Consider the following 12,542-nt stretch of genomic DNA (forward strand, 5'->3'; position numbering starts at 1 on the left):
CCGACCAACAGCTGATGGAGAAGAAACAAATACAGGAAAAGAAAAAAAACACCCGGATTTATCTTCCTTTGGTCAGCACTTTGGTCACCACCTCACACATCGGATTTACATACAGGCGCCAGTGGAGAGGGAGGAGTTCCAGAATCAGGTCACATACACACACACACACAGGTCACACACACACAGGGCACACACACACAGTACACACACACACACACACACACAGGACACATACAGGTCACACACATACAGGACACACACAGGACACACACAGGACACCCACACACACAGGACACATGCAGGTCACACACATACAGGACACACACACACACAGAGGTCACACACACACAGGACACACACACACACAGGACACACACACACACACAGGTCACACACACACACACACACACACACTGTGTTGCAATGGAGAACCTGCTTCTGCTATGTAATATCTTAGACAACAGCTGACACCCCCTATAGGCACATATACAAAGTACAATAAGGAGACATGTTACAGAAAGCCGATGTAAACATTAACCATTTCTGGACATGATTCTCTCCTTTTTAGTCGACTTGGGTGCCACATACAGTGTTTTGAAAGCTGATGCTCTGCTAAGCTAATGATAGGTGTACCCTCTGCTAAACAATGTGAATGTGACACTGTTGAAACACCTAGCTGAAAGAGACCACAAAGCTAGCCAATCAAAATTTCAATTTGTGAAACAAGAAGTAACATTTCTAGGACATGCTATCTCTTCCACAGGGCAAATTTCTCTCTCTCTCTCAAAAAAAAAGGAACTGAAGCCAATCACAGACAAAAAGCAAATGATGTCCTTACTGTGAATGTGTTCTTACTGTCACACATTCATTCAAAACTTTGCCATTATAGATAAACCACTCCGTGAGCTCACAATAGGCCTTCTCCATGCGCATGCGCCCCCTGACCCGGACTGACAAAGCCAACAGCTGACTACTCTAGTCTTGCCTGACTCGACTCGACCCTTCATACATACTGTAGACGAACGACAAGATTGCATGACTTCTGTGCTTTTGCAGGACCATGGAGGAAAAACTGTGCCCTGTGGCGTATTTTCTCTGCAAAACTTGACCCTGTGGCTGCAGCACTCCCTCATTGTCTTCGTGCTGTCGCAGCAGCTGAGAAGGCTGTGCTGGCATCACAGGGTATTGTGTTTTATGCTCCTCTCACCCTGCCTGTTCCTCACTCTGTATGTCAACTCCTCCTCGAGCAGAAAACATCTAACCTCTCTGCTGCTCGATGGCTACAGTATCACTCTCTGTTCCTTGAGATGCCAAACATCACCATCAAACAATGTGTCTCTCTCAATCCAGCAACTCTCCTCCCTCTTCCAGATGATGGCAAGCCAAATGACTGTGTGGCTGCAGTCCAACAACTCTGTACCCCTTGTATAGATCTGTCTGCTTAACCTCTAACTAATCCTGACTTGATTCTTTTTGTAGATGGCTCAGCTTCCCGGGACCCCACTACAGGACAAAACTGTGTGGGTTTTGCTGTGTGCTCTCAAACTGAAACTCTTGCTTCAGGTTCTCTCCCCTCTTATTTCTCTGCTCAAAAAAAAAAACTGAACTTGTAGCGCTCACTGAAACCTGTAAAATTGCAAAAGGGAAATCTGTTACTATACATACAGATTCCAGGTATGTCTTTGGAGTTGTTCATGATTTTGGTACCCTCTGGAAACAAAGGGACTTCATTACCTCCTCAGGCACACCTATTTCCAATGCTCAACAAGTGTCTGATCTTCTCAAAGCCATTCTTTTGCCTTCCTCTATTGCTGTCTGCAAGTGTGCTGCTCACACCAGCAACTCTGACCCTATTTCCACAGGCAACGCTGGTGCAGATGCAGCTGCTAAGGTTGCTGCAAAGAACAGTGGAAGTTTTCCCCTCCATCTCACCTCTGACATTTTTGTTTCTCTCCCTCTTGACTGATGATCCACTTCTCTCCATACAGCAGTTTGCCACTGGGGATGAAAAGGCATTGTGGCACAAATGCAATGCTATGTTTCCCCCACAGTTGTATGGATTGGCCCTGACAGCAAGCCATGCCTACCCAAACATTTCTTTTCACATTATGCCCATTTGACACACGGTTCTGACCATGTGTCAAAAAGGGACGAATGTTGGATCAGATTTCACAGTCTTGGTTCACTAATACAGTCTTGGTTCACTAAAGAATTTTCAGTTGCAGCTCAAAATGTTTTGTAAAAAAAAAAAAAAAAACACCCCCCCCCCCAACCTGCATCATTTCAATGATGGAGACTGGATGGTCATCAGAAATTTCCAACAACGCCACTGAAAGCACAAACATTGGCTAGGTCTGTTCCAGATTCTCCTAACCACACACACGGCCATAAAGACCTCCGGAAGATTCACCTGGATCCACACTAGCCACTGCAGAAAGGTCCCAACTCCACCTGGGGACATCTCTCCTCCTGTGCACCAACTTGAAACCACAAGAGAGTGCACAGGAGTGAACACTCGCTCTCGCATGAGACGAGACTGCGTTGATTCTTCCTAACACTAAGTGCGAGCCAAGCGCCGCTTAGCGTTGCACCGGTGAAACACATAATGCACATACACAATCCAGAGAATACAGGTACACAAGTAGACCTGATCTGCCCAAGTTGGACAACGGTGGAACGCGGACGTGGACGCCGATGGAATTTGTGTAAACAGCCTAGGCTGCATGGAACTTGATCACACCCCCAACTCTTTGCAAAATGTGTCCATACTCCAGAAAGACAGCATTATTTTCTCATGAATAATTTATGATGACAAACCTTAAATCTACCTGAGATTTACCTGAGGTTTTGTTTGATGTAATATTCTTGATGTTAATATTGTGATTAATGTATAATCAAAAGGGAGGAATTGTGAAGGGAATTTGCATGTCAGAAGACAAAGAAATGTAAATTCTCAGTTTGATCCACCAGGGTGTGTCCCGACCAGACGACAGAAGAAAGAGGTGTTAAAACATTTGGTCTTTCAGGATGCATCCCGGTGAGGTATGAAACAAAGGGGTGTTAAAGTAACGTCTGATCAACAGGACGTGTATTGTCTTGCATATCCCAGGATCTACAGGCCAACCCCCAAGCCTACAGGTCCTCACCTCATAAAAAGCAACACAGACAGAAACTCAGGGAACACTGTTTTCAGAACTATTTTGACTGCATGATTGTCTCTGTAACAGCTGTTCCTTTCTGCAAAAATAAATGCGCACAAGAAACTCCATGCAACAGACTTTATCTCCTAGAAAAGGTTATCTTTTGCACCCAATGTAGGGCTCAAACTCACAATCCTGAGATTAAGAGTCTAATACTCTACCAACTGAGCTAACCAGGCCACAATTACTCTTCAAAAGCATCCTTTTTCGCACCTGTGATGATAAAACCTTCACACATTTTTCGCTGAGTTTCACTTGCTTGTTTTTCACCTTTTGTAGTGCTGTGGAGCGGCTTTTATCAGCTGGTCCCCAATCAAGATTTTGTGCAAGTTTGTACATGGGTGATGCGATACTTGGTCCGACCAATGGTGTCACATTATGCCACTCATCAATGGGTGGCGCTAACATGACAAGATATGATGCAACGTGAAACAGCCAGATGGCAAGAAGAAGACTGCTAGCTCGTGAACATGGAACTAAATAACTCAGTACTTGTTTACTTTACAAGCCGATTTTGATAGCGTTCTATGACGAGGGACATGCAATCTGCAGGAGTCGGATAACAAGGATATATACAATGCATTTTGGTGAGCAACATTGGATATAGCCTAAATATAGCCCCTCTGTTTTATTTTTTCAGGAAAACTCTATAAGGTGTCTTTAAGACAGTGATCAAGATTAGGTTTAATCCAACCCTAGCACGAACATTAAAGACTGCTAAAAACAACAGAGAACGTTGTGTGTTGTCTGCATTCTATGAGTAGGGAACTGCATTTAAACGTTTTTCAGATGTCATGGATGTAAATAATGCATTCCAGTGAGTACACTAAATGTGCACATGCACTCTAAGGGTGCGTATCAGGTTTGCTTTGGCTTTGGCTTAGCAATAGAGTGGGTTGCCAATCAATCGGAAGGTTGTTGGTTTGATGCTGCAGAATTAACATCAATTATAGTGTGACTAGGCAATAACCTTTCATCACAACACTTGTATTTTCTCACAGTTCCCCGTTAAAAGTTTTCTGTTCTTGGATGGATAAAGAGAGAGGTTGGGCTGACATTGGATGAACCATATAGATGGTTCTTGTCTTTACTGCACAGTGTTCTGGGTGCCATTTGCACACAGTTTTGAAAATATAAGGACCCTGGGAAAATGAGTTGATAAAAAAGCCCTTTTGTTCAGTAGACCAATAAACATGTAGTTTCCACTATTTTAACATGGCGGGGAAACCAACATTAAATTCTGGTGGACGTACTCTCTGCTATAAATTGTCTGTTTATAATTGTAACAGATTTACAGTGTACAGGAAGTACAAGCTAAAAATAACTATGGTAAATTGGACCAGCATGACAGGATAAGAAAGATGAAAGTTATATAGAAATAAGTTAACATATCTTGAACGTGCTTAGAGATGAGATACCTCTACAATCCTCTAGTGTTTCTTTCATAGCAGGAAATGTCTAGATATTTCTAACCTGGATCCATATCTACATCATCGTGATAGGCCAGTGGTTCCTTTTCTTTTTTCCATCAGTGTGACATGCTGATCAGATTAATTAATATGAAAGTGTTCAGTCAGTTAAATTAAATTTAATGTATGACTTTCCACCTCACCTCTAACCCTTTTTCTCTTAAGTTCCCTCAAGTGTTTTATCATATTGTAATAATTACTTCTGACATCAGTGGTGGACGTCTTTATTTCTGACAAGAAGCCCTGACAGTAAAATAGATTACAGTTGATTGCAGATTAAAACAATCAAAATGTGGACAAAGAGACACTGCTGACCACAGACAATGAAGAATATAGCCGATTCATGTAATGACCAGTTTAAGATTCCCATGCACATTTGTCCACTTATGTGTATGTAATGTAATTTCCAGTTTGTACTTTTTCGTACTTTGTAAATTCTACAATGAACAGATAGTATAAAAGAAACAAAAGAAAAATATGAGCTGCAAATGTCTGTCCAGCAGTAAACTCAGTTTTATATTACTGCTCAGTCTCATGACAACAGTTACAACATGAAATACACTACTGCAGTAATATTAAAATACAACTGCATTAATATTAACACAAGCTGACTACAGTTTATAATGGATCTACTGACAGCAGCTATGTTGGGAAATCAGACTGTGAAACTTAAAGCACTGCAGACATTCGAGTTATCCACATGGTCGTCGAAGAGACATAACTTTGACCAATCATGTAATTAATCAGGCACCATGACCTCAAACTGAATGCCAAATGACAACTGACATAAATTCAGAGTGAAAATTGGGGTGATACACACAATGTCTGCTTGACTTTACGTTTCAGCCTCCAAAATCCAGATCAGAGAAGAGAGAAGCTGATAAAAATATTCAAAAGCTCATCTGAGTCGCCTTCACTTATTATTGTGCACACATAGCAATGACCTTCACAAACAGCACTGAATGGGAGAAGAAGACCGGAGTAAATTTTGAGTTTCCTTTAACTGTAAATTAAAATCTGAGTAGGTCAGTCAGGAAATTATTTCTATAAGACAAGAACTGTATTTTCGCTGTTAGTTCGTACCATTAATTTCCCAACACACAAGATAAACTCTCAGAAACAGAGATCTCAGTTCAAAGTTTTACTTGCAACAAGCAAGGAGTACAGGCAAAGATCTACATCTGCACTGAGCGGTCTCAGTGTCTTTCAAGCATATATGTAACATGTATAAGCAAAGTTCCTCCTCTCAGCAGTCCTCCGCCGCACCCTGCTCCCTCTCCTCCTTGCAGGGGCGGTTCGTGAGAAACGCAGGTACGCTGACTTCTCACTGTTCAAGGCCTTCTCGAACTCTTCTTTATCTCAAGAATGCAAGCACAGTCTGATACATCCTACACCAACACACATCTCTTTGGTCTGTGTAAAGGTCACAGCAACTATCACACAGTCCTGCATCAGGCTAAAACTTCATGATAATAAAGCATAAATGTACTAACATAAAAACATGAAAATGTATTAACACAAGCGTGCCTGCACATTTTCTATTTCCTAACAAGGTCAAAGAACAAGGCTATGTATCCAAATTTTTATAAAAGTTACTTTTATTTAGTTTTTTTTTAATCTCTCTGAATTTAGAACATGTTAGAGGAAGCCTTCATATCTGGATGTGGATGTGCGTCTGTCCAAGGCTACAGCCTGTCCGTCCTTGGGAGCTGGATCTCTCCTTCACTGTGGTGCTCCCGGAGGTTTCTCTTTTCCCACTGGGTTGTTTGAGTTTTTCCTTCCCGAAGAAGGAGGGTCATAAAGGGCAGGGATGCCTCGGACAGATCCACCGGACTCATCCATTGGCCTCAACGACTGCTGGACTCTTTATTAGATTGTTTGTTCGCTTACACTTGTTTATTTCAGTGAACTTTGTAAAGCACTATGAGACACTCATTTGACAACTCATTCCAAACATTTTCCCACCACAAGGTTAAAGATTGATTGCTACTTTCCCAGAAGCCAATGGATAGATACAGGGAGGTAATCAATCACAGAGTGTCTTTTACTTTTTACAAAGTTACTTTATTGCTGTGGGGAGACACAGTTGAGAGCAGTGACTGTTTGGAATCTTCTTCAGTGATGCATTAGGATGCTTGTGTAAAAGTGGGGAATATGCAGCCATCCTTTGAAATTTCTGTGGTGTTTTGGAAAACATCCAGTGAATGTGATGTTAGTCTGATTAGAAAAGAGCGCGATTTTGTGTATTAAACAGATAATACATAGATATGGGCTCAAGGTGTGTGCTGTGGCTGTTTTGCAGGATTAGTGAAATGTATTAAAGCAACATTTTTTTGTAAAGACACCTAGACAACTTGTAGATAAACAAATATTTCTTAATGAATAAAACTTCCTACTCAAAACCACATGGTGGTCAGAAAAAGTAAAACTGAAAATGTGACTCATGCCTCTGCTGTGTACTCATGGAGCGTGCAGAGGATTTTTAGCGTCGGTTTCCTGGGAGACAGATCTGTGGCCCTGACGGAAATGGGTCATCAGGCCTAGCCCAACACATTTCTGCTCTGTTGAAACCAACATAACCTGGCCTGGTCTCTTAGTCTCTCTCTCTCTCTTTCTCTCTCTCTCTCTCTGTCTCTCTCTCACACACACACACACACACACACACACACACACACACACACAGTGTAAAGGTGATCAATCATAGCGAAGGGCTGACAGGTGTGAAGAGGAGACGACCATGTAGTGCTTCTCAAAGACGCTGCACCTGGCTCATGTGGAGGGAAGCTGTGTGTGTATGTGTATGTGTGTGTATGATGAGTGTGGTGTATGTGTTTACGTGTGTGTGTTCAGGAGCTGGATGCAGGATTACCACATCTGCTGCAGTGGTACAGTGATAAAATATCTCTTTGTGTATGGACTCTGGCAGAGGCAATCTGCTTCCTGCAACTCACAGCCATGTTATTTTGATTCATCATTGCAACAGCACACACACTGATAGGAAGGATGAAAGTAAAGGTGCAGCTGTGAAATTTAAAATGAAACCTGTATAAACACAGGTTGGTGATGAGAAAACATCTTCCTGATCAAGCAGTCAGTGACTTTTACCCTATAAGTGAAATAATACATGAAGGAGTTACAAGCTTTGAGAAGAAACCGTAACGATCCTTTGGAGTTTGAAAACACAATATAATAGTTGAAGAAATGTCATGATTCAAACACTTAAAAAGTGATATACTCCAAAAGGACAATGACGCTCAAGGAAAAGATACAGTATGTGTAGATAACCATAATATGAAGGAAAGGTGCAGATGCTCATGGCAAAATATTCAGAACATTTGAGTAACATTTTAACTTGTTTCTTCCCAGTTGAAGCAACATTAAATTGTATAAAAATGCTTTCAACACCACATAAAAACATCTACATGACACACATGAAGTGCGTGACCTAAACACCACTCAACCATCTGTTGGTCTGATTAGACCAATCATTAATGTTAAAATTCCCTGTTGTTCTAGTTAACTTCAGGAAGCACTGCCTATGGGAAGGCTAGAGGTCCCATCAAACCCCATTAATAATATCCAGAGCTATTGTGTACTGTTATTGTTTACTGATGTCATTTCAAGCTTTTGACTTGGAAATGGTGTTTTAAATTGTTAGAGATTGCTGAAAGGATACTGAGCCACCTCAGAGGGCATTTCAGTGGACAAACAACTGAGGTCAAGGCTTGCATTTATTTTAGCTTTACTACTTTACTAACAGTGTAATTGAAATAGAAATTATTATTACCTCCAAGTGCTTCAGTTTCCACCAAATTGGAAGACACACACAAAACACCAAACGACTGCTGTGCTCTCAATCATCAGGTCATCAAATATTGCGAAGTCGAAGGCCAGATCTACTGGACCGTAGAACATTTTCCTCCCTTCCAACAAGCTTCTCCATATTCTTTGCAGTGCATCTTTGCGCCAATGTTTTTGATAAAAAATGGAAAATCTGCTGTTCTAATTTTAAGAGCACTTGGTAAATATTGCATACGAGATTTCTTTTCATATTAATGTTCTTAATATAATGATGAAATATATATTTTTATTATATGAAAATGATGAAAGTTATCACATAAGTAATTTAGGTTAAGTTTATTAATGCACCATTGAGAAAAATCTTACAGACTGCAGTGTAGACTGCAAAAATAGTCATTAAAAACAATGTTTACAATACCATGCAAATGTAAACCATGCATATTTCACTGTGTGTTATTCACCCTGACTCTGACGGTTATCATTTCCTTCTTACCAGGTACTTTGGTTTCTATGATGAAGTTCTGAGATATGATTTTGGGGGAGTTGGGGTAATGTCTTCCAATAAACTACATGCAACAGGAGAGGAGGACGGAGAATGGAACCACAGCTTCTAGACAGCTGAACACACACTTACAAGGTTTAAGGTTAATTTATTTGTCATTCTACAAGTTACACAACAAAGTGCAAGTTGTAGTCTCTTCATGCTACTGAAGACAAACTTCTTTTTTTAGCACTGAGGATGAACTGTGGATCCTCACGGCCTGAGGGAAGAATCTGCTTTGTAGTCTTGTGGTATGACAGCAGATACTTATGTGTCTCTTGCCAGATAACAGCAGTTGGCTGTTGCTAGGGTGGGTGTGGTCTTTTAATGTCATTTGGGCTCTGTGCAGGCACCTCACTTCACCAATATCACTCATGCTCCATAGATGGGTACCAATGATGTACTGGGTGTTTTTAATCACCTGCTACAGTGCCCTCCTGTCCTGGGCTGTGCCGTTTAAGCTTTCTTAAATTCATAAGCTTATAACAGTTAATAAATACTAATAACAAATAATTATAAATGCATATTGAGTTTTGCTAAAGCTAATAGACCTACCTGAGTGTGATCTACAGAAACAGCTTAATAGCTTTTGATTGTTTGTGCTGTATTTGATCTGTATTTATCTCTATATACTTCCATGTATCCAACAGGAAGAGTGAGATAGACCTCTTCCTGCTTTGCTTTTACTTCTGCCTATTTTGCTTACTTGGTCTTTGTTGCAAATACAAGAATAAATAGGTTGCCTGTCTGTGCCTTCCACTATGACATATAGGAGCATTTCATGGCCTGACACCTCCTATAATTAAGGTCTACTCACATATAAGAAAGTAAACAATAGGTTACGGTCAGGGAAATATTTTCTGGGTTACAAGAAACCTATTAGACCCAGTAACATTTGAAAAGTAAGTCAGCTAGCTCAGCCAGATGAATTCTCACAGTGTGCAGTTTTCTTAATAGATCCATAAAAAAACAAATGCTGTCTGTTACTCCATGACTGAGTCAACCAGTTATAAAGGCTCGCACACGGCCCACACAATGTATGATATCATCAGTGTATCATCCATGGATATCCTGTGTGTGTGCGTGAGACTGGGAATAAATCTACATTGTTCAACACCTACACTATTTTATGATGAAGGATGTCAGAGACATATGACTGTGACAACAGTTTTGTATCAAATGTGTAAGGTTACACTCTCATGAGGGAAAATCCATTTAAACCATGCACAGAATCATTAAAGCTGATGTCACATTGCCTTTACGGCTCTGCATTTTCAAAGTTAAAGTCAGGGGGAATTGTTGCTGAAGGGCTGCAAACTTATTTTTTCTGTGTTTGTATTCAAGGCTGTTTTATCGCCGTTATATCATTTTGCTCTTAAATGAATTATTTTTCTGTCACAGCAAAGATGAGGAAGGGAAAGGGACAACAAATGTCCTAGATATGTTTTGAACCTTGGATGTTATTACATGGTCAGTGCCTCAGCATCAGATGTAGATGTTGCTGCGACATGGAGCAGCTGCATGGAGACATTCACACACTAGTCACAGCTGGACTGTTGAGACCGGAAGTATTTCAGCTTCTCCAACACTAAAACAGCACAGAAAACAGTCTGAACTGTTCTACAACGGACAGAATTTGATTTTTCTTCACCCACCTTCCTCTCTCTCAAACTGACATTAGTGCACATGAGAGTTAACAGCTAATTACAGTATGTTCACTATATGTGTTTCTGTGATGTGTGTTAGAATGACAACCTCACTAAAAGTGCAACATGTGATATGGTGGCACTGAAGTAGTGTGGAAGTGGAAGTAGACAGCTTTGCTGTAACTTCTCATAAATGTTGATTGCACACTGTAATGGCTATAAAATAATGACACCATCAGCATTTAGACTGGTTCCATGTAAGCCCTTCTTTCCTCATTGCAATTCTGTCTGGCAAAATAAAGGCTCAATTTATGCCACAAAGGATGTGCATACACATACAACATTGGACAACCAAAATGCCATTCAGGTGGCATTTTTTATACTTTATCAGTAAGACATTACTCACACAATACTTGTTAGTAGGTTACAATTATTGTTGATTTAGTCTTTCTTGGCATTTCTTGATAATTGGGAATATTGCTAGCCTTATCATTTCAGTACCAAAACTAAGGGAAATGAAAGACGACAGGAGATCTTTTACAATCTGCAATCTCTTGTTTGTTCTTGTGCTTTTGTCTGTACGTCATCAATCAAACTGCTGTTCACTTTAAGAGTCACATTTAGACAAATACAACTCACCCATGGCATTATGGGAAACCAATGCACTGTGTGTTTGCAAAGCATTTCACATCATGCAGAGGCAATGGTCTAGACTCAGGTTCAACGCTGTTATAATTTTCACTTTATTAAGTTTGGATATTTTCTCAGGTGAGAAAGTGACTCTTTAGATTAACAAAATGTGGCAAATTTACCTAAATACTGTCTATTTGAAAATTTGGTCTTGGAGATGTGAGGACCGACCGGACATCTCAGCAGAGCTTTCAGTCAGGGTCTATGGTCAGCATCCTGTGGATGGAACAGTGTGATGTCAGCAGCTCTTTGTTATGTCTTGTCAAGTTTGTCAAGTTTAGTTCATGTGTTTCATGTATTTCCTGTTTTATTGTGGCATTCAACTTTTCACTTGACTTCCTGCACTTGTGTGATTGTCTGCCCCTCCCTGATTATTTCCACCTGTGCTCCCTTCCCTGGTGCATATATTGTCTGTGTTTGCCCCTGTCCTGTGTCAGATCGTATTGTGCCCTTGTGTCAAGCTTTGATGACAACTAATTTCTGCAATGTTGTTGTGCTTTAACAAGTGGTAATGTTCAATTTGGCTATCAGAAATAATTAATAATTATCAAAGATAATTAATAATTATTAAAATGAATGGAACTTTGAATAAAGTCCACCTCGATTGGGTCACCACCTCGAAAAACGAGGAAAAGACAGCCGTTTTAATTGATTTAGTCTCATAAAAGTACTAAACTATCAATTTGGAATTATGTTTTATAATTAATTTAATAATTACTACCAAAATTACCACATTGATAGCTAGCTGAGGGATTTTGGAGTTCTTGACAGTGTAGAGGTTGGCAGTGTTCACCCTTGTACAACATTAAAGGAGACAGCAGGTATTAAAACATTTATTAAAACAGAACAAAACGCAGTTTTAATGTTATGCATTAAGGTGAAGGACTTGTACTTGTTTGCAAGTACAGCTGAAGCAGAGTAGGTATTAAAGACATTTGCTGTTACAGAAACAAAATCAATCAAACAATCTAACTAAGTCTCCATGACTAAACTAACAAATAATAGGAAGAGTGTGTGTGTGTGTGTGTGTGTGTGTGTGTGTGTGTGTGTGTGTGTGAGATACGGCTGAGGAATGTGAGATGGGCCCACAAAGGTGGGGGAGAGCTCAAATGGTGATGGCCAGCCCCCCTGGGGTGTGGGGCAAAGGAGACAAAGGAAGCTAAGTGCTGTTAGCTTAGCTTTGTCCCTCAGTGGC

Source organism: Pempheris klunzingeri, chromosome 1, assembly GCF_042242105.1.
Source record: "Pempheris klunzingeri isolate RE-2024b chromosome 1, fPemKlu1.hap1, whole genome shotgun sequence".
In the NCBI taxonomy this organism is placed as follows: Eukaryota; Metazoa; Chordata; class Actinopteri; order Acropomatiformes; family Pempheridae; genus Pempheris; species Pempheris klunzingeri.